At 40.5% G+C, this 25,556-nt stretch overlaps 2 long non-coding RNA genes across 2 annotated transcripts; one reads left to right on the forward strand and one right to left on the reverse strand.

Annotated features, from left to right (window-relative positions):
- Positions 1-230: 230 nt before the first annotated feature.
- Positions 231-11,608, forward strand: LOC131507283 (uncharacterized). Its single transcript, XR_009259430.1, has 3 exons — positions 231-485; positions 1,217-1,354; positions 11,453-11,608. It is a non-coding gene; the product is annotated as an uncharacterized LOC131507283 (long non-coding RNA).
- A 35-nt stretch (positions 11,609-11,643) lies between these two features.
- Positions 11,644-23,326, reverse strand: LOC131507282 (uncharacterized). The gene is made up of 3 exons (XR_009259429.1): positions 22,997-23,326; positions 22,747-22,838; positions 11,644-12,265 (listed from the first exon to the last, which is right to left on the reverse strand). It is a non-coding gene; the product is annotated as an uncharacterized LOC131507282 (long non-coding RNA).
- Positions 23,327-25,556: the final 2,230 nt, after the last annotated feature.

Below are 25,556 nucleotides of genomic sequence, written 5' to 3' on the forward strand. Positions count from 1 at the left end.
GACTTTTCCTAGCTGTGAGCCTTAAGAAAGTTATTTAGCCTCTCTGGGGCTCATTTTCTCTTTTGTAACATGTAGATAATAATACCTTCTAGAGAGGTTATAACAATTAGAAACAAAGTACTTGGCAGAGTGCCTAGTGTGTAGGTGTTCAAATAAATGTAATTGCAAAGTTAATGATCATGACGATAATAATGGAAACAGAGAATGTCACCAGGCACGGAGTTCCAAATTCCCAAAGTCATTATAAGATCTATGTTTGTGATTGGATTCTTGGCTGACCCCAAAACCAAATTCAGAAGACTTAACACTCTGGAGCCACCGTAAGGACCTGCTGCTTGTGTGTATATGCTTCTGGCTGGCTCTGGGTATCTAGGGAACGTGGCTCTACCTGAGACTCTTTTGAGTCGGGAGATACACTGAGCTTGAGACTGACTCTGCAGTGGCTCTGGGTCCCCTGGCATGCCTCCACCTAGAAGGCCACTCTGGTATGTACCTAGTATATCCACGGACAAAGCAAGGAACTACCCCCACTCCACACTGAGCACGGCACAACTCAGCATTCCCTACTCCAGACGGATCCCTGCTCCAACTGTGGAGCTTTGGGAAAGGCAACAAGTTACATTCTTACCCCTTAAGACTGCCCATGTGTCATTTTATGGACAGAATACATTTTTTTTTTAACGTTTTATTTTTGAGACAGGTAGACAGAACATGAACAGGGGAGGGTCAGAGAGAGGGAGACACAGAATCTGAAACAGGCTCCAGGCTCTGAGCTGTCAGCACAGAGCCCGACATGGAGCTCGAACCCACGGACCGCGAGATCATGACCTGAGCCGAAGTCGGCCGCTTAACCGACTGAGCCACCCAGGCGCCCCTGGACAGAATACATTTGAATTCATCTTAGTTATGTGCACGTTATCTGTGGATATTCACCTTTTAGAATTCACTTACCATTTATTTATCACAAATATAACAAATTGATATTGAGTGCCCAGTGTGTGCCAAGCACTGGCTTAGGTACACGCTGAAAATACACTGACAGACGAGCCTGCAGAGTAAACATTATATAAATCCTAGTGATATGTAGATGTCATATATTTATCAAACACAACTATATATGTATATATATACACACATGTTTATATTTATATATAAACTCAAAAGAGATTTAATGGGGAAAGTCAAAGCCGACTTTCCAATGTTTGTGTCTTTCCAGGGTGACTTGTAAGGCACTACCAACGCCATCTGCTCCAGAGCAGAAAGACTACTTAATAGCCAAAAGCAGCTGCCAGCTTAGGCTTCAATGTACTCTCTCAGTTCCCTCCAGGATGACCTGATGTGACCACCCTTCTAGGTAAAGAGGATTCTATCTCCATTTGACAATAAATCCTTAACCTGAGGAAAGAGGAGTCATGTCAGCCTGGCTGACTTTGAGTCCCAGGAGGGCGGAGGTTTTACAACTAACTTAGCTCTACCTGGAAAAGGCCATGTGTCAATCATTCAGAGGGGTAAATCCGGTTTGTCTGGTTTGGGGTCTGATTGTTTCAGTACCAGGATGTGAGGAAGGATAATATTTCTGAAATATTAACGTGTTTCTTTTCCCTAATATTTTGAGATGCAGTAAAACTGGTGGCTAATCCCTAGGAAGGGGGTGTGGGCAGGTGTGAAGGAAGGGGTGGGCTGGGGAAGAAAGGGGAGTGAAATGCATTGGCATCAAGACCTTTTCTATTCTTTTTTTTTTTTTTTTTTTTTTTTTTTTTTTATCTTTGAGAGACAGAGTGCAAGTGGAGGAGGGGCAGAGGGAGACACAGAATCCGGGAAGCAGGCTCCAAGCTCTGAGCTATCAGCATGGAGTCCCATGTGCAGCTCTAACCCATGAACTCTAAGCTCATGACCTGAGCCAAAGTCAGACGCTTAACCAACTGAGCCACCCAGGCACCCCAAGACTTTTTCTGTTCTTAAATTTGAAATAAAAATTAGTTTTGCTATAGAAAAAACAAATTAAATCCCCTGCATAACCTGACATTGTGGGGTAAGAGATCAAATAGCCTCAGAGACTTTTTGGGGGTTTAGCCAGCAATTAAAGTATCTCAGTGCTAATTGATATACAGTAGGCAACTTTGGCAAATTGCTTAATAATGGTAACAAGATCATTGTAAGAAATCTAGGAAATGCCAAAGTGCTTAAATAAAGTGAAAAAACCGTTTGTAACATTTGTACCCTTTTCCTCTCAGTATATTCTTTCTGCTTTTTAGAAAACATAATTGAAATTATACTGTATATAAAATTTATCTTACTGTCTTATCTGAGAACGTTGCTTAAAGAACATTTTCTGTCATTAAAAATATTTACGTATTCTTTTAAATTAATTATGTTATATTGCAAAATTAACCCATGTTCATTGCAGAAAATTTAGAAAAAAGAGGAAATAAATAGTCCTAACTCAAGAAAATCACTATTAACTTAGTTATTAATATAGTTATCATATTAATATAGAGCCATAGGCAAGAGTTTTACCTATAAAAGCCTCATTTTCTTTATCTTTAAAATAGAGATAACAGTATCTTCCTTATAGTGCTGTTATAAGAAATTCCATATAAATGTAAAATGTTTCTCACAGTGCCTGACATATCATCAGCACATATTTATAATTTTATACTAATTAAAATTTTTTTTAATGTTTATTTATTTTTGAGAGACAGAGAGAGTGCGAGCAGGGGAGGGGCAGAGAGAGGGAGACACAGAATCCAAAGCAGGCTCCAGGCTCTGAGCTGTCAGCACAGGGCCTGATGTGGGGCTTGAACCCACAAACTGTGAGATCATGACCTGAGCCAAAGTTGGACACTTAACCGTCTGAGCCACTCAGGTGCCTCTATGCTAATTTTAAACAAAATATTATCAACCTTTATAAATTGTTCTACAACCTGCTTTGTGTTTTAACTGAATAATATATATCAGGATCATTTTTACATGTTAACAAACATAAACCTGCAATATAATTTGAATAACTACATGGTGTTTTTTCCCATGACTATGTATGAGACATTAGGTTGCAAACATGATTTTAAAAAAATTTTTTTAACGTTTATTCATTTTTTGAGAGACAGAGAGAGACAGAGCATGAGCAGGGGAGGGGCAGAGAGAGAGGGAGACACAGAATCCAAAGCAGGCTCCAGACTCTGAGCTGTCAGCACAGAGCCCGACACGGGGCTTGAACTCACAGACTGTGAGATCATGACCTGAGCCGAAGTCCGATGCCCGATCGACTGAGCCACCCAGGCGCCCCCAAACATCATTTTTAATGTTTGCATAATATGCCATCATGTGTATGTGCTATATTGTATTTACAGTATGTTGTGTGTTATGATCCAGCTACCTGGGGACAGTGAAACCAAGTTAACGGTAATCAAATATATTTTTCTGACTCTTCCAACTTTTTTTGCTGGGCTTTAGGCCCTCTTCAAAGATGACTCGTGTCATTTCTAGGAGTCCCCAAGGGATTCATCAATTCATTCAATTAACAAACATTGAGCACACACCATGTTCCAGACATTGTGCCAAGGATGCGATAGTGAGAAGAAAGACACTGCTGTTCTCTTGGTGTCTTCAATCTAAAATGGAAGACACCAGACCTTAGTCAAACAATCACTTAGGGAATCAAATGCAAGCTACGTTCAGTGCTAAGAAGAACAAGTAGATTGCTATGGTAACAATGGCAGATGGATTTGACCTTGGCTGGGCCTCAGGGAAGGTCTCCGAGGCAGTTCCTGATTGAGATAAGATCAGGAGGGTGGAGGAGTTCATGAGGTCTGGGTGAAGGGGTTCCAAAGAAAGTGAGGGTCATGTCCAGCAAAAGGAACAGCAAGGGCAAGAGGTCTGTGGAAGGAGGACATCCGGAGTGCTTGGAGAAACGTCTGGGGCTTGAGTGAACCCATGCTGGAAACAACACGTGCCATCTGTGGAGGCAGCATACCAGGCATGTCTTTTAAAACGTGTTTTGTTTTTTGTTTTTTACTTTCCAGGTACAGAGGGGCCAACTGATGAGGGGCAATTGCCATTGAAAAGATAATTTATTATACCCACAGGTCCCAAGAGGAAGGGGCACATGAGGAAGCACCATCGTCAGTCAGAAGACTGAGGGAATGTGGGAGACACATGGGCAAGAGCCTTTGTTGTGGTTTCTGTGGGAAGGAATGGGCAAGGCAGCATATGCAGTTTAGGATTGGCAAATCTGAATAATTTCAGCGGTCTCTGAGGCAAAGGGGCTGTCCCTAATTATCTGGTACCTGGTTCTGGGGGGTCACTGAGGACAGGAAATAGTGGCCCTGAGTGTCAGAGCCCATAGAGGAGGTGGGTGGTAGTGTGGGCTCTGGATGGGTTGGTTTGCATATGAGAGTCACACCCACCGGCAGGTTGTTTGCTATCTCTAGAAATTGTCTAGCCCTGGGAAGGGATTCCTTCCAGATTCAGCAAGCCCCAAGATGTCAAAGGATCAAAAGTATAGATTAAGAGACACGATTAATACAGTATATTGGAGGAACATCAGGGAGGAGAACAGTCAAAATAGAGTTAGCAAGAGGGACAGATGACGAGGAAGGATGATATTTCTCGATGTTTCTGAGAGACTTGAATGAAAACAGATCCTTGCAGTTTTTGTAGTCCTTTTCCCCTTTGGGCACAAGCGTACAGCTCATCGGAGGGCTAACCTGGATGACAGAAACATCTGCACTCAGAAGTGTCCCAGCAAGTGAGGTGTTCATCTTGGGTTAAGCCTGGGTACTGGGTCTCTTCCTTGGGAATACATTTTTTCTTACGTTCGTTGGTCAAATAGGCCCTAGAGCAGTGATTCTCAACCAGGAGCTATTCTGTGGGATATAGGACATTTGGCAATGTCTGGAGACATTTCTGGTTGTCACAACTTGGTGGAGAGTGCCAATGGCATTTAGTGCGCTGAGGTCAGGGGTGGTGCCAAACACCTTAAAATGCATGGGACTGCCCCCCCCCCCCCCCCCCCCCCCGCATAACAGAGCATTATCTCCCTCAAAATGTCAGTAGTGCAAGACTGCCCTCAGTGTCTCTATCCTGGAAGTGACCAGGACCAGAGTTTAAGCTATGGCCCTTCACAACAGAATCTTTTCATTAATAATCACCCTGCAGTGGACATATTGTATTCATCATTTTTATAACTTTTTTTCAGTCTCAAGATGTATCTTCCCTGTTTCTTCCATGTCTGTTTCTGGAAAAGAAGTTCTGGGGAGCATATGTGGAAAAAAAATGACTTAATCTACTCTCTCATAGGACAGTGACAAAGACCTTTCCGTCACAGTCTCCTATTTGTCTACCTTTTGAGTGTCCCTATTGCTTAACGAGTTCAAGTCAACAAGTCTTTAATGACTGTCTGCCATATACTTAGCATGTGTCATTTTCTGGAAATCTAGCCCAGTGCCTGATGCAATGCACATAAGGACTTGGCCCATGAGAGCATACATTATCTTATTTACTTCTCCCAATAACCATATTATGGAGGGATTAATATACCTCAACTTATATATGAGTAAATAAAGGCTTGGAGAGTCGAATCATGCCTAGATGACATGGCTAGTATGTAGTAGACTCTGGATTTGAACCCAAGCGAATGGTCTGACCCCCAAAGTCAATGCCCCTCTCGTGGAACTCCGTGACTCCTTCCTGTTGATGAAAACTGGGGACCACAATTCTTTATCCCATTAAGAACTGTGCTGTGGTTGGCTCTTTTAATTTGGAAGATTCTGGTAAGCTCATTCAGCTTCCTGTAAAAAAAAGTAAGTACAGTCCTGGATGAAAGGAAAAATATTAACCAAGGGAATAAACAGGCCTCATAATGGCTTGACTCCCACTCTACCAGAAAGTCTGACTTTGAAAAACTCTGATTCCAACATAATTAGTACCTTAGTTGAGATCCTATTAAGTAACAGATATCGGTTATGGATAATGGCAAAGTTAGGGGACATTTCCCAACATTACGCAAGTTTTATTCTACAGATTGCTTCCTGGGAAATTAAAGAGATTCTCATTGAGCCTGAGGTGAGCCTTGAATTTCACAGAAGATGGAAAGGCTCATCAGAGTAGGCTTATTCCTGCTCTTGATATAAATCACTTGTCCTCGGATGTCAGCCCCTTTCTTACTCCTCAGACTATCTCTTGTTTCTCCCATATTGTCAGCGTTTTTTTTTTTTTAAATATATCCTTCTGTATGGTTTTAATGTTTTTTTTTTCCTATTATGCCCCTATTCCCTCTATAAAGTAAGACTTGAGTTAGCTAGTTAAATAATCTTTAGTAACTACATGGAACCATACCCTATGGTAGAGTTTTAAAAATAAGATGCATAAAGCAAGTGGCAGAAGAGTATAGAAGATGTGATTTCAACTGTGCTATAAAAAGGAAATATATTTTAATATGTACAAAATATGTCTGGACTAAGACAATGGCTTATCAGAGAGAAGAGGGGCTGAAGAGGTCAGACAGTGGTAGGATGTAGGTGACGTTTGCTTTTTAAAGGTTTTAAGAACTAGTCCACTTCCCAGGTAGAATTCTATAGGTGACAAGATGCCATTTTGAAGGATCATGCCTTATCTATAATTTAAGGCATCAAGTTCTTCATTTGTTTACTAAAGGTTATACTTTAATTGCAGATACTAGAGACTCCTGATAAAATACTTATGTCTTTCACAAACTGCTTTACACACCAGGGATCCACACTCTGATTTCAGAATGGCTATACCTTCCACCAAAGAATGTAACGCATCTTCTTTGGGCTACCGTATTACACTTTTTAGGTCGATGCCCACTTAGTTGGCACATTTCTGTTGACCCCTAACAGTGCTGATTTTACTACTATCACTGGGCACAGACAGCTTTGTATGATCACCGTCCTGTCCCTACCCAACAAAAATGAGACAAGTCATTTAGCCACTGATCTCAGCTGACAGTAGAATCAGTAAATCTTTGCAATGGTGGGTTTGCCAAGCACAGCTCTCTGGCACTACAAGTGTACTGACCAGTTCGAGAGAGAGTCTCCGGCTCACACCATTCACTCTGCACCCCTGACTATCTTTCCTCTTCTGGTCCAACTTTTTTTTTTTTTTCATGATCATATTGCAGTCTCTGCTGAAATTTAAGAAAGACTAAAAATCAGGGACACCTGTTGTAGTTGGAAATGACCATGTTGTCTGTGTTATAGTGGCCATTGAGCCTGACAGCTGCACAAATGCAGGGCCAGTCAGGGTCTCCTTCAGTAGAAGTGACTTCTCTGTTTGGAAAAAAAAAATGCCAACAGAAACTCAGAGCCTGGACTGTTGTTGTGGCTTTGCCTGTTTGCTTGTTCACTTGCTTGGTTTTACAGAAAGAATATTTTCTGGTTTGTCTCAAAGTGGGGAATCATAAAAATAATATGTATATATACATTTACATATTTTATTTTATCTTAAAACACAGGTGCCTATTTTCCAGTGACTCATGTAGGGCCAAGGCTTGATTTGAGGGTGGACATGCTGTTTGGAGTCATAGAGTTGTCCCTTTTAAGGAAACCCCTTTCTGATGTACCATGCACCATTTCTAGAAATGTACCATTTCTAGGTTGGATTTCTTTAAAGTAGAATTAGAACTCCAAGCTCCTTGTGGAACAGTCTGAAAGTAGATTCCATTTAGATTTATACAATCTTTCCCCACAGAGTTTACTTCCCCATACATAATTCCACAGCAATATTCTCAGTTAGTTGTTTTTACTAAGTCTTTCCAAAGCATTCTCCTTAGTATTTGTAGAAAAAAGGGCTCTCATTTCATTGTATTTCACTGGCTTATATAATACGTAATTAAAGGAATATAATCAGGGCACCTAGGTGGCTCAGTTGGTTAAGCATCGAGTTCTTGATTCCAGCTCAGGTCATGATCTCAGGGCTTGTGAACTGGAGCCCCATGTTGGGCTCCATGCTAACAATGCAGAACTTGCTTGGGCTTTTCTCTCTCTCTCTCTCTCTCTCTCTCTCTCCCTCTCTCTCTGCCCCTCCCCCCACTCACACTCTCTCACTCTCAAAATAAATAAATAAACTTAAAAAAAAAGAACATCACCAACACATACAACTGGCATTGAGTGGTTTGGGGACAAAGTCCAACTGATCCTTGGACAATAGGCAGCACAGTTTGAGGGGGTGGAGCAGGGAGGTGACTGAGCAAGCAGCCAGAAGCAATGCCCAGCTACTACTGGAGCATCAGTCAATAAGTCTTCCTTAACTCTGGGAAAAGGTGGGTTCATGGGATACCTACTGTTCATTAGTCTCTTTTAGGGTCTTGCAATGCATTTTAAGCAGTGTTGATGGAGTCTTATGCAGAAGAATAGAATATCTGACAGGTATGGAAGTGTTCTTGGGGAGTCACATTCATCCCCTCTCTGCCCCTTTTATTCCCCTGAGGTGGCCCTTGAGAAACATCTGGAACACCTAGGGCTGTGTGAAGCACCATATGCAAACCTTGGACAGAGTCCAATTCTTTCACAATGAAATAATAAACTGAAATCTAAAGATTTTGTGGCCAGAATTCAGTTTTCCTGGTTCCCGAGCTTACACTTTTTCTGCTATGTTTTCTGACTTTTATTTCCCATGTGACTTGAGGCTGCCCCTCCTCAGGCTTTTCTGCCATCTGATTAGCTCTGTGCGGCAGCCCAGAGGCCAGGAAGGAACAGAGTGGAATGGGCTCAGCATGGCTCTTTCTTTTTGTATAGCTCTCTGAACTTCTTGCCACTAGCATCGAATCCCTATGAATCAGTGTGTGGTGGGAGAGGTATGACTTTCTTGCTGACCTTTCCACCAAGACTGTTAGTTTCAAACACTTTGTGGGCTGCAGAAGCGTTTTTATTGCTCAATATGTGGTCCCACTTTCACCTCCAAATTGCTCCCAGGGGAGGTAACATCTAAGTGGAGCTTGCTCAGGAGAAAGGGGCAGAGGAGTGGAAGGGCAGTCTAGGCAAAGCAAACATCAAACACAAAGACCTTGACTTGATATGAACCAGTACATTGTTTCAAAAGCAGAAGGTGAGAGCAGGGGTCAAAATCACGAAGGGTCCTATATCCACGCTAAGAAGTGTGGATTTTGTCCTGAAGGCACTAGAAAGTTATTAAAGGATTACAAGCAGAGGGATGACATGGCCAGGCTTGTGATTTAGATGGATCACCCTGTCAACGCAAGAAAATGGATGGTGGTTGTAGGAGGGACTAAAAGCAAAGAGGCCAGATAGGAGATGGATGGCTAGAGTAACTCAGGGGAAAGATGATACAGCCCTGAACTAAGGTTTTAACAACATGGATAGAGGGGAGGAGGCAGATTCCAAGAGAACACTTTCTGATGCTGACTAGAAAGTTGGATTAAAGTGGCTAAAACAATTTTCAGGAGCATGAAAGAGAGTATGGATGTGATCAAGCTTCAGATTCAATTGCGAGGAATATTTCAGAGCTTCTAGTCTTCCTATCAGGGCTTCCATGTATGGCTGGACGTATTGTACACTACTGTGCACTACGGAAGGTGCTACTGACACAATGCAGTGTCCTCAGACTGCAGCCCCTTCATGTTGTGCAATGCTACCATATTGCTTCCTATGGTTGTGCAAACAAAAATTTCCAGAGAAAGTCTATGTAGCTTCCTGACAAATGTCATGTGAGGTATCGAAGCCCAACTAAATAGAAGAGGTAAGGTAAGGCAAGATTACCACCAGTAGCTTTTAGGGTCTAATGAAACACTGAAACAGTCCTTGCTCCACACAGGTGCTGGGAAAAGAGCGGAGTTCAGATGGCTGCAGGCTCTCAGGCAGTTGGGGAGGGACACAGGAGGTGGTACAAAGCACTTGGCACCAGAACAGCCTGAGACAGAACTTCCACCAACGTGGTACAAGTCTGAAACATAGAAAACAGCCCCACCAAGGACATCCTACCATGGTGCCCAATTCAGGGGTTCAGGGTAACTTGGAAGAGTCTTTACAGTGGCAAGTCCCTCAGCAGGATCTGCACCCACACAACAAGAGGCATTTTCTTTCCATTCTGTATTTGGAAAAGGTTGTGGTTTGTGCCCCTCCCTTTGTTTCACGTTAGCCAGTAAGGATGGTAATTCTTCTAGAAGCAGATGCTTTGTTTGTTCACAGTTCATGGTGTGTATGAAATAGATGAAGGAGTAAATGAGTATGTGCAACTGTCCTTCAGTTTACACAAATTAATATATTTCTAAGAAGTTGTGGGTGTACTGCATCCAAACCAAATTTCAACACAGGTTGGAAGTCTCTAACAGATGAAAATTGGAAGTGAACATGCCGCGTGCTGTGCAGATCATATGGTCAGTGCCTACCAGTGCCTGCCTCATAGCGGAGGCTCCATGAGCGCTCACTGAACTCACAAATAAATGGGTTATGTTAACTAAGCACTTCCGCACAAATTATCTCATTTGATCCCAACAGGTCTGTGAAGTAAGTGTTGTTATCTTTGTTTCACAGAAGAGAAAACAGAAGCTCTGGAAGTTTCACTGATTTACGTGCTCAAGGTCACACAGCTACAAAATGCTGTAGCTGGGACATTAATTGAGATCTTTTGATTCTTTCCACCGCTCGACAGCTGTTTGTAAAAGCTTTGGTCTGCACAATTCTGATTTAAAGGAACCTACTGAGTAATCCTCTGGTAAAGAAGAAAACCGTGCCTGATGCACATTTTGTAAGCCATTTTTTGGTATTATTTTGGATTTTCTCAGAGTGGGGCTCTCATCTTGTAAATGCATAAACGCCTAGTTTACACTCATTTTGAAGACTGAGTAACTGTAGCACATAAAGGACACACAAATGGCTGGTAACCACAAAAGGGGAAAAAGGAAAAAAAGCAATATGAAGAAAAAAAAAGACTTCTTCCCTTCTTTTGACCTATTAGAATCCACTTCTCTTGTAATGTAGAACATTACGTAATGTTTTATTTCTTGTCTCTGGTTCAAGGCTGAGATATTTGCTTTCTAAAACTGAGACCCTAATTTGTTGGGTTGATTTGATAAACTAATGATGTAGAAATTGGTTCCGAGGAGGAATGAAAACATTCTCCCCCTCCCCCCCCACCAAATCACAGGTGCTGAAAGCCATAGATGAAGGAAGTTGCAAGCTTCCTTCTATGTAAAAATGGAAGCAGTTAAGCCTCCTAGGGCAGGAAGCTGGTCTCAGAAAGTGTTACCTCTCACGCATACCACAGCAAGTGGGCTTTGCCCATGTGTGGTTATTCAGATTCCCACACCTCTCCCACCTGCTAGGGGCCTGGGGGGCCCAAGGCGGCTCAAAACTTCACATCCTCTGGTGGTGACCCCCAAGCCTCCCGCTGGAGACAGTGTTCTTGTTCCCTGTCCCCAACTGCTGTTGACCATTGCGTGCTTGGTGAGCTTTCTCTCCTGATCTTTTTTTAGGTAAGCATGAACAGAAGCCCAAGGATCAGGTGCTGGCTGCAGAACAAAGATGTTTACTTTCCACCAGGATCAAAGGTGAACATAAACCAAAAATAAGTACAGCACCTTTATCATCAGAGTCTTTCAGACAATAAAGCAGAACATATTTTGAGAATTATATCAGCAGACACTGCTCAGGAGAATTTGTCTAAAGCAATGATTATCTTAATTTGATCTACCCCATCCTTATTTGACTAGCGGAAGTGTCATTTCACGGATGAAGGACAGCAGACCTCAGCAGCCTGGCTGAAGGCGGTGTTTTTAAGAATTTCAGAGACCTCCACCTTGTTTGTGGTTAAACTTTATTCATTCAGCTTTCCCTGACTCAGTGCTTCCTCCAATTAATTTGTGCTGAGCAGAAACATTGAATATCAAATTGAAAACGAAAAGAAAATTTGCTGAGTATTTTAGTTGATAAAAGAGAGTCGAGAAAGATCTGAATACATACATGCATGCATAAAATTTTGATGGAGGTGGTGGTGTATTTTCCAGCAAGCAAACTGCAAATTCACAATGGTGTTTATTGAAGTGCACTATATTTAGTAAAGGCAGGTCTGATGGAGCTTGGCTTTGAGAGGGCTGTTTGATCCTTCCTTTCATCACTGCGTGGTGGGGAGGACCTTGGCAAGGCCTGGGTAGAGAGAAATCACCACCAGGGCTTCCACTGCACGAACCTCCGCTCTCGGGACCAAACATAGCCCTGCTGCTTCAGGAAGGTTTGCATAAAAGGGATTGGTTTTCATTTGATTCTGCAAGTGAACTCCCTGGGAGAGCCTGGCAGAAAGGAAGAGAATAAGAAAGAAAAAAGATTCTTAAGCAGTTCTGGCCAGCTTCCAAATGCTTCAAGCTGACAGCACAAGTGGTTTAATCTGCTTCTTTAGAGCTGAAGACTTGCTTAACTTTCAAGGCCACAAACCAGGGACTTAATGAGCGATCGCTTGAAATTCTGAATTTTTTTTTTTTTTTGGTAAAAACCAAAACCAAAACCAAAAACCAAGATATTATGCTTGAGCTATACTGCATTAATTTTTTTAATCATAGAAATGTTGGTCCATCTCCTTTACTTAAAAGGCATTTTAAAAATTGTAAAAATTCATGACTTCTCTGAGAAAGAATCATGTTGCATCTGTTGCTACCATATGATTACATTAGAACTGTTGAAGACAAAAAGATAACCCTCTTCAAAATGAAATTGAGTTGGATCTAAAATAATTGTTATTTATTTGCTGACCATTTACCATGGGTGGGCATTAATCTTGGTTTGTTACAAAGATAAAAAGCAATGAAACATATTCACTGTTCTCAGGGCCTCACAATTGAACAGGGAAAGCACAAATTTATGGCTAAGTGGAAGATACCTATTCTAATTTTCATACAATGCAATGAACATTACATAAAAGGTATGGGCAAGACACTGTGGAAACAAGAAAAGGTAGCAATGAATTTAGCTGAGTGGGGCAGAAGTCTGTTTTGGTTTCACATGGATATTAACATTGAAGCTGGGCTTTAAAGAGATACTAGCTAACAAGACCTAGGAGTAACGCCAGGACCAAATGGGGACATATTGTATAGTACTTGCTAACAGTGAGGCCAGCTCTATTCAGGTAAAGAGACTGGGCCAGAAACGGGATTACTCAACAGCCACCACCTATCCAAGCCACATCAGATCCTATCTGAGCTGGAATGCTAGGCTACTACCTGGTCTTTTTGCTTTATCTCTCATCCTTCTATAGAAGTCTTTTCTCCGCAGTGCGTCAAGACTCACCCCCTTACTATCTAAATCGTGGATTTCTTTTTTAAATTATGTATTTTTACTTTTTAATTTACACCCAAGTTAGTTAGCATATAGTGCAATAATGATTTCAGGAGTAGAATCCTGTGATTCACCCCCTACATATAACTCCCAGTGTTCATCCCAACAAGTGTCTTCCTCAATGACCCTTGCCCAGTAGCCCATCTCCCCACCCATAACCCCTCTGGCAGCCCTCAGTTTGTTCTCTGTGTTTAAGAGTCTCTTATGTTTTGTCCTCTGTCCTGTTTTTATATTATTTTTGCTTCCCTTTCCTTATATTCATCTATTGTGTATCTTAAATTCCACATATGAGTGAAGTCATATGATGTTTGTCTTTCTCTGACTAATTTCGCTTAGACTAATACCCTCTAGTTCCAACTATGTTGTTGCAAATCACAAGATTTCATTCTTTTTGATTGCTTAGTAATACTCCACTGTATATGTATACCACATCCCCTTTACCCATTCATCTGTCAATGGACATTTGGGCTCTTTCCATACTTTGGCTATTGTTGATAGTGCTGCTATAAACATGGGGGTGCATGTGCCCCTTTGAAACAGCATACCTGTATCCTTTGGATAAATATCTAGTAGTGCAATTGTTGGGTCTTCAGTTTTTCTATTTTTAATTTTTTGAGGAACCTCCATACAATTTTCCAGAGTGGCTGCACCAGTTGCATTCCCACCAGCAGTACAAAAGAGTTCTCCTTTCTCTGCATCATTGCCAACATCTGTTGTTGCCTGACTTGTTAATTTTAGCCGTTCTGGCAGGTGTAAGGTGGTATCGCATTGTGGTTTTGATTTGTACTTCCCTAATGATGAGTGATGTTGAGCATTTTTTCATGTGTCTGTTATAGCCATCTGGATGTCTTCCTTTGAACAGTGTCTATTCATGTCTTTTGCCCATTTCTTCACTGGATTGTGTTGAATTTGACAAATTGTTTATAGATTTTGGGCACTAACCCTTAATCTGATGTGTCATTTGCAAATATCTTTTCCCATTCCGTTGGTTGATTTTTAGTTTTGCTGATTGTTTCCTTCACTGTGCAGAAGCTTTTTATCTTGACAAGATCCTAATAGTTCATTTTTGCTTTTGTTTCCCTTGCCTCCGGAGACGTGTTGAGTAAGAAGTTGCTGCGGGCAAGATCAAAGAGGTTTTTGCCTGCTTTCTCCTCAAGGATTTTGATGGCTTCTTGTCTTACTTTTAGGTCTTTTATCCATTTTTGAGTTTATTTTTATGTATGCTGTAAGAAAGTGGTCCAGGTATATTCTTCTGCATGTCGCTGTCCAGTTTTCCCACACCATTTGCTGAAGAGGCTGTCATTATTCCACGGGATATTCTTTCGTGCTTTGTCAAAGATTAGCTGGCCATACATTTGTGGGTCCATTTCTGGGTTCTCTTCTCTGTTGCATTGATCTGAGAGTCTGTTTTTGTGCCAGTACCATACTGTCTTGATGATTACAACTTTCTAATACATCTTAAAGTCCAGGATTGTGATGCCTCCAGCTTTGGTTTTCTTTTTCAGGATTGCTTTGGCTATTCAGGGTCTTTTCTGTTTCCATACAAATTTTAGGATTGTTTGTTCTAGCTCCGTGAAGAATGCTGGTGTTATTTTGATAGGGATTGCATTAAATATGTAGATTGCTGTGGGTAGTATCAACATTTTAACAATATTTGTTTTTCCAATCCAGGAGCATGGAATGTTTTTCCATTTTTTTTATAGCTTCTTCATTTTCTTTCATAAGCTTTCTATAGTTTTCAGTATATAGATTTTTCACCTCTTTGGTTAGGTTTATTCCTAGGTATTTTATGGTTTTATGCAACTGTAAATGAGATCAATTCTTTGATTTTTCTTTCTATTGCTTCATTACTGGTGTATAGAAATGCAACCAATTTCTGTGCATTGATTTTATATCCTGTTACTTTGCTGAATTCCTGGATCAGTTCTAGCATTTTTTGGTCAAATCTTTTGGGTTTTTCATATGGAATATCATGTCGTCTGTGTAGAGTGAAAGTTTGATTTCCTCCTTGCCGATTTGGATGCCTTTTATTCCTTTGTGTTTTCAGATTGCTGAAGCTAGGGCTTTCAATACTATGTTGAATAACAGTGATGAGAGTAGACATTCTGTCGTATTCCTGACCTTAGGGGGAAAGGTCTCGGTTTTTCCCCATTGAGGATATTAGCCGTGGGTCTCTTGTATATGGCTTTTATAACTTGAGGTAGGATCCTTCTATCCCTACTTTTTTGAGGGTTTTTATCAAAAAAGATTGCTGTATTTTGTCAAATGTTTTCTCTGCATCTATTCAGAGGATCATGTGGTTCTTGTCCTTTCTTTTATTAATGTGATATATCACATTGATTTGCAGATATTGAACCAGACTTGCATCCCAGGTATAAATTCCACTTGATTGGAGTGAATAATTCTTCTAATGCCTTGTTGGATCCAGTTAGCTAGTATCTTGTTGAGAATTTTTGCATCCATGTTCATTAGGGATATTGGTCTGTAGTTTTCCTTTATAGTGGGGTCTTTGTCTGGTTTTGGAATCAAGGTCATCCTGGCCTCATATAATGAGTTTGGAAGAGTCCTCCCATGTCTCGTTTTTTGCAACAGCTTCAAAAGAATAGGTATTAACTTCTCTCTAAATGTTTTGTAGAATTCCTCTGGAAAGCCATCTGGCCCTGGGCTCTTGTTTTTTGGGAAGTTTTGTAGTTTATATGTTTCTAGGAATCTAGCCATTTCTTCCAGATTGCCCAATTTATTGGCATATAGTTGCTCATAATATTCTCTTATTATTGTTTGTATTTCTGCAGTATTGGTTGTGTTCTCTCCTCTTTCATTCTTGACTTTATTTATTTGGGTCTTTTCTTTTTTCTTTTTGGTCATACTGGCTAGGGGTTCATCAATTTTGTTCATTCTTTCAAAGAACCAGATCCTGGTTTCATTGATCTATTCTACTGTGTTTTTTTTTTTGTTTGTTTGTTTTTGATAGCATTGGTTTCTGTTCTAATCTTTATTATTTCCCATTTTCTGCTGGTTTGGGGTTTTATTTGCTATTCTTTTTCCAGCTCTTTAAGGTGTAAGGTTAGTTTTGTATCTAAGATCTTTCTTCCCTCTTTAGGAAGGCCTGGATTGCTATATACTTCCCTCTTATGACCACCTTTGCTGTCTCCCAGAGGTTTTGGACTGTGGTGTTATCATTTTCATTGGCTTCCATGTACTTTTAAATTTCCTCTTTAGTTAAAGAGGAACTTAAAACCATTCATTCTTTAGTAAGATGTTCTTTAGTCTTCAAGTATTTTTTGTCTTTCCAAATTTTTTCTTGTGGTTGATTTGGAGTTTGTGGTCTGAAAATATGCACAGTATGATCTCAATCTTTTTATACTTGTTGAGGGCTGATTTGTGTCCCATTATGTGATCTATTCTGGAGAATGTTCCATGTGAACTTGAGAATAATGTGTATTCCACTGCTTTAGGATGAAATGTTCTGAATATATCTGTTAAGTCCATCTGGTCCAGTGTGTCATTCAAAGCCATTGTTTCCTTGTTGATTTTATGCTTAGATCATCTGTCCACTGCTGTAAGTAGGGTGTTGAAGTCCCCTATTATTATGGCATAATTGTCAATGAGTTTCTTTATGTTTGTGATTAATTGATTTCTATATTTGGGTTGTTCTACATTGGGGGCATAAATATTTACAATTGTTTGATCTTCTGGGTGGATAGACCCCTTAATTATGATATAATGCCCTTATTCATCTCTTGTTACAGTCTTTATTTTAAAATCTAGATTGTCTGATAAAAGTATGGCTACTCTAGTGTTCTTTTTGCAACCATTAGATGGTTCTCCATCCCCTTACTTTCAATCTGAAGGTGTCTTTAGGTATAAAATGGGTCTATTGTAAACAGCATTAGATGTATCTTGTTTTCTTATCCATTCTGTTATGCTATGTCTTTTGATTGGAGCATTTAGTCCATTGACATTTAGAGTCAGTACTGAAAGATATGACCTTATTACCATTGTGTTGCCTGTGGAGTTGGAGTTTCTGGTGGTATTCGCTGGTCCTTTCTAGTCTTTGTTGCTTTTGGTCGTTTTTGTTTTGTTTCATCTTTTCTCCCCTCAGAGAGACTCCCTTAAAATTTCTTGCAGGGCTTGTTTAGTGGTTATGAACCCTAGTTTTTGTTTGTCTGGGAAACTCTTTATCTCTCCTTCTATTTTGAATGACAGCCTTGCTGGATAAAGAATTCTTGGCTGTTTGTGTATTTCTTTAACACACATTTATAAGCACCTACTTCATAGCAGGCCCTCTGCTAGATACTTGGAATATGTGAGTCAACAAAACAGGCATAAACTTTGCCCTTGTTGGGCTTATTTTCTAGTAGTAGAGACAGTCACACATGAAAACATAATCAATGAGGATAAAAAAGTAAATTTTATAATATATTAGAAAGTAATTTTAAAAAGGGGGTCACCTAGGTGGCTCAGTTGGTTAAACATCTGACTTTGGCTCAGGTCATGATCTTGCAGTTCATGAGTTCAAGCCCTGCATTGAGCTCTGTGCTGATAGATCAGAGCCTGGAGCCTGCTTCAGATTATGTCTCCCTATCTCCCTCTCTCTCTGCCTGCCCCCCCCCTCCAGTGAAAAGGCCATCATGGCTGGACCAGTGAGCAAGGGGGAGAGAAACAAGGGTGACATCAGAGAAGTGAGGGGGGTGGTCATCTCATGAAGGGTTTTTTGGTTATTATAAGGAATTTAGCTTTCACTCTGTGGGAAATGGGTTTGGAGCAAGAGGATGACATGCTCTGACTCATACTTCAAAGAGGAACAATCTGGCTACCCTTTTGGAGTTAAGCTGAGGGGACATAGGTTGAAACAGGATGAATGCTTGGGATACAACTTTAGTGATCTGGGAGAGAGAAGCTGGAGGCTGAGAGAAGGGAAATAAGTGGAGGAAGTGGGGAAAAGAAGGAGGACTCTGAATATATTTTGAAAGCATAGCCAATAGGATTTGCTGATGGATTGCCCATGAGGGGAGAGAAGGAGTGGGTTCAAAGGTGACACCCAGGAGTTTGACTGCAACATCTGGAAGGATGGAGTTTCCATCAGATGAAATGGGAACAACTACAAGTAAAAGAGATTTGGGGGATAAGATAAAGAGTTCAGTTTGGGACATATGAAGTTTGAGGTGTTCGTTAAACACCCAAGCAGAGACCCGAATCTGGGTTCATGAGAGAGGTTAGGTTAGAAATATTCATTTGGGATTCATTGCTATGTAAATTATACTGAAAGTACTGAATTTTACTGGGTGAAATCACAAAGTGAATGTGTATACAGGGAGAAAAAAAGAAGACTAAAAGACTGTTTTGAGAAACAAGGAACAAACATGAAAAACAGAAGGAGCAATCAATGAGGTAGGAGGAACTCCAAGAAATGTAGTTTCCTGGAAGCCAAATGAAGAAACTTATAATCAAGGAAGAAGGAATGGTCAACTGTGTCCAATGATGCTGAAAAAAGTGGAGAGCTGACCTTTGTATTAAATAATGTAAACCATTGTTCAATCCAAGGACTCGTCTATATCTTTTACAAGAGCAGTTTTGATGGAGTGCTGAGTGTAAAGTGTGATTGGAGTAAATCATTCCCAGTGTCTGTTTCAGAGCCATGTTCCCCAGCCTATTTCTGTCTGCCCTGCTTCTTACCCTCTGTCTGTTTACCTTGCTGTTTCCTCATTTCTGGCTTTATATCAGGTTTGGATTTGGTGCTTAGTCCCTTTTCCATTGTTATAATTTGATTCCTTTAGATAATGACTGTATCCCAGCCACATTGCCTCCAGATGCCTCACATATAAATCCCTCCTAGCTCTGTCGGACCCAGACCCTTTTTACTCTGGCATTACTCTCATGGTTTACTGCTACAGCATTTGTCCTGGCTTTAGGTTCAAGGGGAGCAGATACAAGTGTCAAAGAGCTTAGTTCAGATTGGGATGTTGGCAAAGCGCATGTGCATGCGTGTGTTTCAGTGGCGGAGGGGCAGAAAGAGAGGGAGAATAATAATCCCAAGCAGGCTCTGGGCTGTCAGCAGGAGGTCCTACAAGGGGTGTGAGCCCACGAATCAAACATGAGATCATGACCTGAGCCGAAATCAGGAGTTGGATGCTTAAGCAACCAAGCCACCCAGGCACCCCCAACCCCCTGACTATACTTCTTCCCTGCAACTCAATCTGTTTCATTTTTCCCAAGGCCTAGATGTAACAGTTGGTGCTACTTCTGCGAGGCTAGGACTTTTTGTGTTTTGAGCTGGCCACAAGGCCTAGTTTCTCTTAGTGGCCATGTTGCTTCCGTGGAGAGTTCTACTTACCTGGTAGTCTGTCTTCCTCTGAATTCCTTCAAAGCTACTTTAGAACTTTCTCTTTCAAACATCATCCAAAGGTATAGGAAGTTCCACTAAGTTCTTGTCACAAAGAGCAGCTTTAATATTCATCTTATTTGCATTACTATCTGACAGACTATGCTGAATGCTAGAGACATACAGATGAAAGAAGATCAGGAGGATTGCTAATAAATATTTGTCATCTAAGAAACATGATAAGGAGTATTATTCAGGGGTTATATTGGCCCTTACATTTGTTATGGCTCCATTCAGTACCAAAATGGGCCATGATGACGATGGTGGTAGTGATAGATGCCAGGATCTAAATTTCCTTGACAAATAGAGGAATGATAAGAATGGAAGTTTGTTGAATAATGTCTATTAAAAGATACTATCCAGAGAGAAAATTTAAATTAATTCTCTATGTCCATGTTCTTTAGTCCAAATATTTTATGATAGCTTTGTGAAAATAAACACAATAATACCTCAGAATGGCCACAGTGATTAGGTTAGGCATCCTAGTAAAAACTGTGTGTAGGGGTGCCTGGGGGGCTTAGTCAGGTAAGCATTTGACTCTTGATTTCAGCTCATGTCATGATCTCTCAGTTTGTGGGTTTGAGCCTCAAGTTGGGCTTTGTGCTAACAGTGTGGAACTTGCTTGGAATTCACCCTGTATCCTCTCTCTGCCCCTCCCCCACTTACTCTGCTCTCTTTCTCTCAAAATAAATAAACAGACTTAAAAAAAAACCTGTGTATAAAATTCACCATTTACTTAAGTTGACAATGATGAAAAATTTTGCAAGATGTCTATGGTAGTCAGCGTCCAATATTGCCCCTGATGATCTTTTCCTTCTAGTATTTATTCACACTCTTGTGTCATCCCCTCCTACACTGTGATCAATAGAAGTGATAGTATGTACTTCCAAAACTATGTCATATAAGGCTTCCTGGCTTCTGTCTTGTTCTCTTTCTTGGATCACTTGTTCTGGGGGAACCAGATGCCATGTTATGAAGACACTCAAGCAGCCCTATGGAAAGACCCACACAGTTAGGAATTAAGGCCTCCTAACAACTGCCAGTAAGGAACTAAATTCTTTTGCCAATGTGTGGGTAAGCCATCTTGGAAATGGATTCTTCAGCCCCAGCTAAGTCTTTCCATATCTCCAGCCCCCTCCAACATCTTTGCTGCAACTTCATGAGAGATCTTGAGCCAGAACCCTTCAGCTAAGGAGCTTCCAAATTCCTGACCCACAGAGATTGTGTGAGATCATAAACATGTGTTGTTTTAAGCTGCTAAGTTTTGGCATAATACGTTACTCAACAATTAATAATAAACACAGAGTCACATGGAACTTTTTGTAGGTGCTATCCACCACTCGAGCACTAGCGTGCTAATAAAATCATCAACTTAGTTTGTCTCATCTCTTTATGTTCAATTTAATTTCCATTTAAAAATGTTTTCAGCGTTCTGGCATTTTATCCCTTAACTTTGATATTTACAAGATTTTAGAAATAGAGCTTAGTGATTCAGCAGTTGGGCTTTCGAGTTAACAGACTAGTTAAATCACTGTCCTGACACTGCTCACTAGCAGTATGACCTTAGAAAAGATATGCCTCAGGTTCCTTCTCAGCATCATGATTATAGTAGGAATTTAACCCAAAAAGATTGCTATAGGGATTATTTATATATGTAAAACTGAACACGTTGCTGGCTCTTAAAATCTACTCATTAAATGGTACCAATAATGATGACGGTAATAATGATGGTGTGATGCTGAAGATGATGGCAAAGGTAAAAATCTTGGCGTTTTGGGTGCCTGGGTGGCTCAGTCAGTTAAGCAGCCAACTCTTGGTTTCAGCTCAGATCGTGATCTCACGGTTCGTGAGTTTGAGTCCTACTTGGGATTCTCTCTGTTCTTCCCCTGCTTTTGTTCTCTCTCAAAATAAATATATAAACTTAAAAAAAATCTCCGTATTTTCAGCTTGCAGGTGAACTCCTTATGAGGTGAAAGATAGACCTTTTGCATTTCTATATTATAATGGTGTCAGCTCTTACCCTGTGTTTCTTCTTGTATATGTGTAATTCCATCTATAGTAATCACAATTTAATTTTGCAACATATCTATTTTTCTGTCTTCTTTGCTCCTTTTTCTATAGCCCACAATAAAGCAGGCATTTTGCAGGTATTCTCATGATAGAAACATACTACTGAGTTAATTAAGGTACAATTTTAGCAATAAATCCAATTTGGCTTTGATAATTCTTTTTGCAGATAGGTGACCTATTATTAATAGATATTGAAAATGCATAAATTGTTCGACTATTCATCTTTTTATGGAGATGTAGAACAATAGCTTTGGTCACATATCTGAAAACTTTGTGGGCTTAGTTAAATCTCCCCAGTAGGGTTAATTTAAAAAGCTACATAGAGATTGCATTCTTTAAAGGAAAAGAGTGCTCTCCCTCTCCCTCTCCTCTCTCTCTCTCTCTTTCCCTCTCTCTCGAAAGGTGATTTTGGTTTTCCTTTCTCCGTGGAAATTGAAGAATGAGAGGAGAAGACCTATTGTAAGATAGACCTACTGATAGTGACATGTGTCTGTTGTCTTGGTACATCTCCTGTTCTCCATTTTATTGGCCTTACAGTCAACAGGTTGAACCAAATGACCTACATATTTATTCTCCCTGCAGATTTCTACTCATCCTCCAACAGGGAAGTCACAAACCCACTCCTTTTCCCCCTGAGGCTATCAAAGATGAAAGGTTTGGCCGAATCTTTGTTTCTAAAAGAATATCTAGTATTAAAGGTGATCTCTGCTTGCCTTTTACATATATCTTTGAAGTATCTTGGGTTAGTAAGTTATGAAAACTTCATGAGATGGTTCCAAAAAGATCTGAACTCATTCCCAGGATGCCTGTGGTCATGAGCCAACAATAGAAGCAACAACAACACCAGTGGAGGACTCTCTGTAGGCTAGACAACATTTTAAGCATTTCACAGGTTATACCTCCCTTAGCCCTTAACCCTTACCCTGACCCTATTAGCTATTGTTACCACAGTTCCAGAGTTTCCTGGTGTGTCATACATTCTCTACTCACCAGACACAGGAGAGAACATTCATAGTCTCTCCACGGAGTCCTCAGTATGGTCTTCTTTGTTCCACCAGCTGTCCAAGCTGAACTTTGCAACTCTGCAAAGTGAGAACTGAGTAAGACACACCCATCCATAGCAAAAGCATGACTGCGTGGTCTAGAAGTCCATTCTGAGAGGCATAACACTTCACTTACAAGTATGAACTCCAGTACTCCCTACCCTTCACTGTCCCCGCACATGCAAATACATACATACACGAAGCATTCACTGCTTCAAATAGTTTACATTCAGCTGCTTCAAATAGTTTACATTTGCTTGCGTGCTACAATATCAGAAAGAGAGCATATTTTAAATTTCATGGCTTTTAAAAATTTGAGTACTACACCAAAAGTCAACCAGGTGGGTGAGACATTTCATTGAAGAAAGAAAGACATTTCATTCAACAAATAATAGGAATTTCAAAAGACCAGGGCTCTGGCTGGGAAAGAAAAAACTGCCAGTCTTTTAGATAATCAGATGAGTCGGTGGTGCCCAGATAGAGGTTTCCTGTGATTTGATTTTTCTAATTAAGGTTGTTGGTATCCATTAAGCTTTTTCCATGGAAACAGTATCCAAGATACACAACTGGTTCCAAATGGACTTGTTTTGAGCACAACAGGAAGGAAGGCTTCAGGTTAGAACTCAGAGACCAAAAAGTTTCTCTAATGTCTGAAGTTGAGTGCGATCTTGAATTCAAGTGCATTTGATTTATATAAATTCAACCACTCTGTGGGGGTGGGAAGCTAGGAAATAGCATGTTATCAAATGTTATTTTATATTTATTATATATAGAATAAACATGTGCACTTATATATTACATATTGTACATAATTATGCAGATTCACATATTATATTTTATAGGTTGTATACTCAAAACCTTGAAATCAAACTTTATGAACAACTTAAGGGATTTCCAAGCATAATTTTGACCCCACTTTCTTTTACCTTGAGCACAGTCTCAGAAGCCCAAGCTGCCTGTGACTCCTCTGTGAATTAAATGACCCTTCAGACAGAAAGAAAGCCCATGGGATGGATGTCCCAAGAACTAATCCAAATCTGATTGTTGCTAAGGTGGGGTCTGTCAGATCCTGGAATTCACTAGGAATAGAGAAGGAAATGAGGTTAGAGTGATTCAGGAGCATTTTTGATGAGTCTCAGATTTTATCCAGAACATATTCTAAAGTCACTGAGAGAATGTTTTGTGAACTGTTGCATTAGGAGTGTGTTGTGTTGAGTGAGAAATGGTTTTCTTGCCCATGTTTGCTTCCCTCGCTCTTGAAGGCAGAGAGTTCAGCAGAGTTAGCCAAAAAAAATCCTGTGCACCTATTTCTATTCTTAGATGCTGTGTGTGTGATAATGATACAGAAACCCATTCCAGTCTTATGGAAGGGGGTATATGTTTACAGGGACTAAAATAGTAGCACATTAAAATCAGGCAGGTGCTTGATTGGGGAATGCAAAACCGTCTTCTCAAAGAGGCTCTGGAAGTTTTTATTTAAATGTTTTCAGCAAAATAAACTGTTACTAGGAAAACATGTTGTTATAAATATAAGGGTCCCCAGGCTTGAAATGTATCTGGCTGACTTCTCTTTCCTTGTAACTCTGCTAAGCCTACATGCTCAACGGTGAAAGTCGGATCTCCTCATACCCTTGATCACCCCTGGCTGCTGGCAGAAAATGGTCGGCTTTCTGAGCTTAAAGCAGTCTTTTTCTTGACTGATGACCCCTGACCTTTTAAAGAGTATGTATTCAGAGATCTCTTTTGACCCAGGAATCTCTTGCATGATATAATGGGCTATCTTACATTCTGAGTGTGAGGGAAAAAGACACATGAAAGTGGACATAAATAGTAAAAGAAGCAGCAATGTATTAGTCCAGAGAGGAATTACTGTGGGGAAAGAGACTAAGAGTCACTTTGTGATGGTGATGATGGCTGAAGGACTGTAGATGGGGTGGGGGGGGGGCTGGACCGGGGTTCAGGGGGACATTTTGTATATAAGTACATATTTATTTCCAGGAGAATTGTCAAATTAAAATTGCCAGAGTCTCAAAGGGTTTTGTGAATTAAGAAAGATTGGAAGCATTGCCATAGGAGATCAATTCAATCTCAGTCTTAAAAGATTCCTTAAGTTATAGAAGGTACAGAAGAGGAAGGCTCTCTGAAGAAGTGGGAGAATACAAGACATAAGCAAAGAAACACTGAGAAAAGTGAAAGTCACACTTCATACTGGAATTGGTTTCAGACTTGTATGATCGGGACACGGGATTCATATAGGACAGTGAAGAAACTGAAGCTGGAAAATAGGTTGGAACTGAAATGGGGACAACCTTAAATTAAAACTAAGGAGACTGGACTCCCTCCTACAGACCACGGAGAATCACTGGCTCCAACTCAACTGAAAAACTATTGAGCACCTGATATGTATAAAGCAATGTGTGGTGTCCTGGTTTTGGGGGTGAGGACAGGACAGGCACATGTAAGGGAGAAGGGTTAAAATTTGCTCACAGCATGACAGTAGTTAGCAATAATTAACCTTTATTCCCATGCTTACTATGGGCCAAGTCTATACTAAATGCTTTAAACAGATTATCTGATTTAATCCTCAAACCACGATTGTGATATATACCCTTTTGGAGGTATAAGGAAGTTACGTTACTAGTGCTTAGTTTATAGCCGGGAAAGGTGGAGTCATTATTCAAACTCAGGCGGTGTAACTCCATTGTCCAAGCTCTGGAACACTCTATTGACTGTTCTGGAACAGCCAGAGATGACCAT

The sequence above is a fragment of the Neofelis nebulosa genome, chromosome 3, assembly GCF_028018385.1.
Source record: "Neofelis nebulosa isolate mNeoNeb1 chromosome 3, mNeoNeb1.pri, whole genome shotgun sequence".
In the NCBI taxonomy this organism is placed as follows: Eukaryota; Metazoa; Chordata; class Mammalia; order Carnivora; family Felidae; genus Neofelis; species Neofelis nebulosa.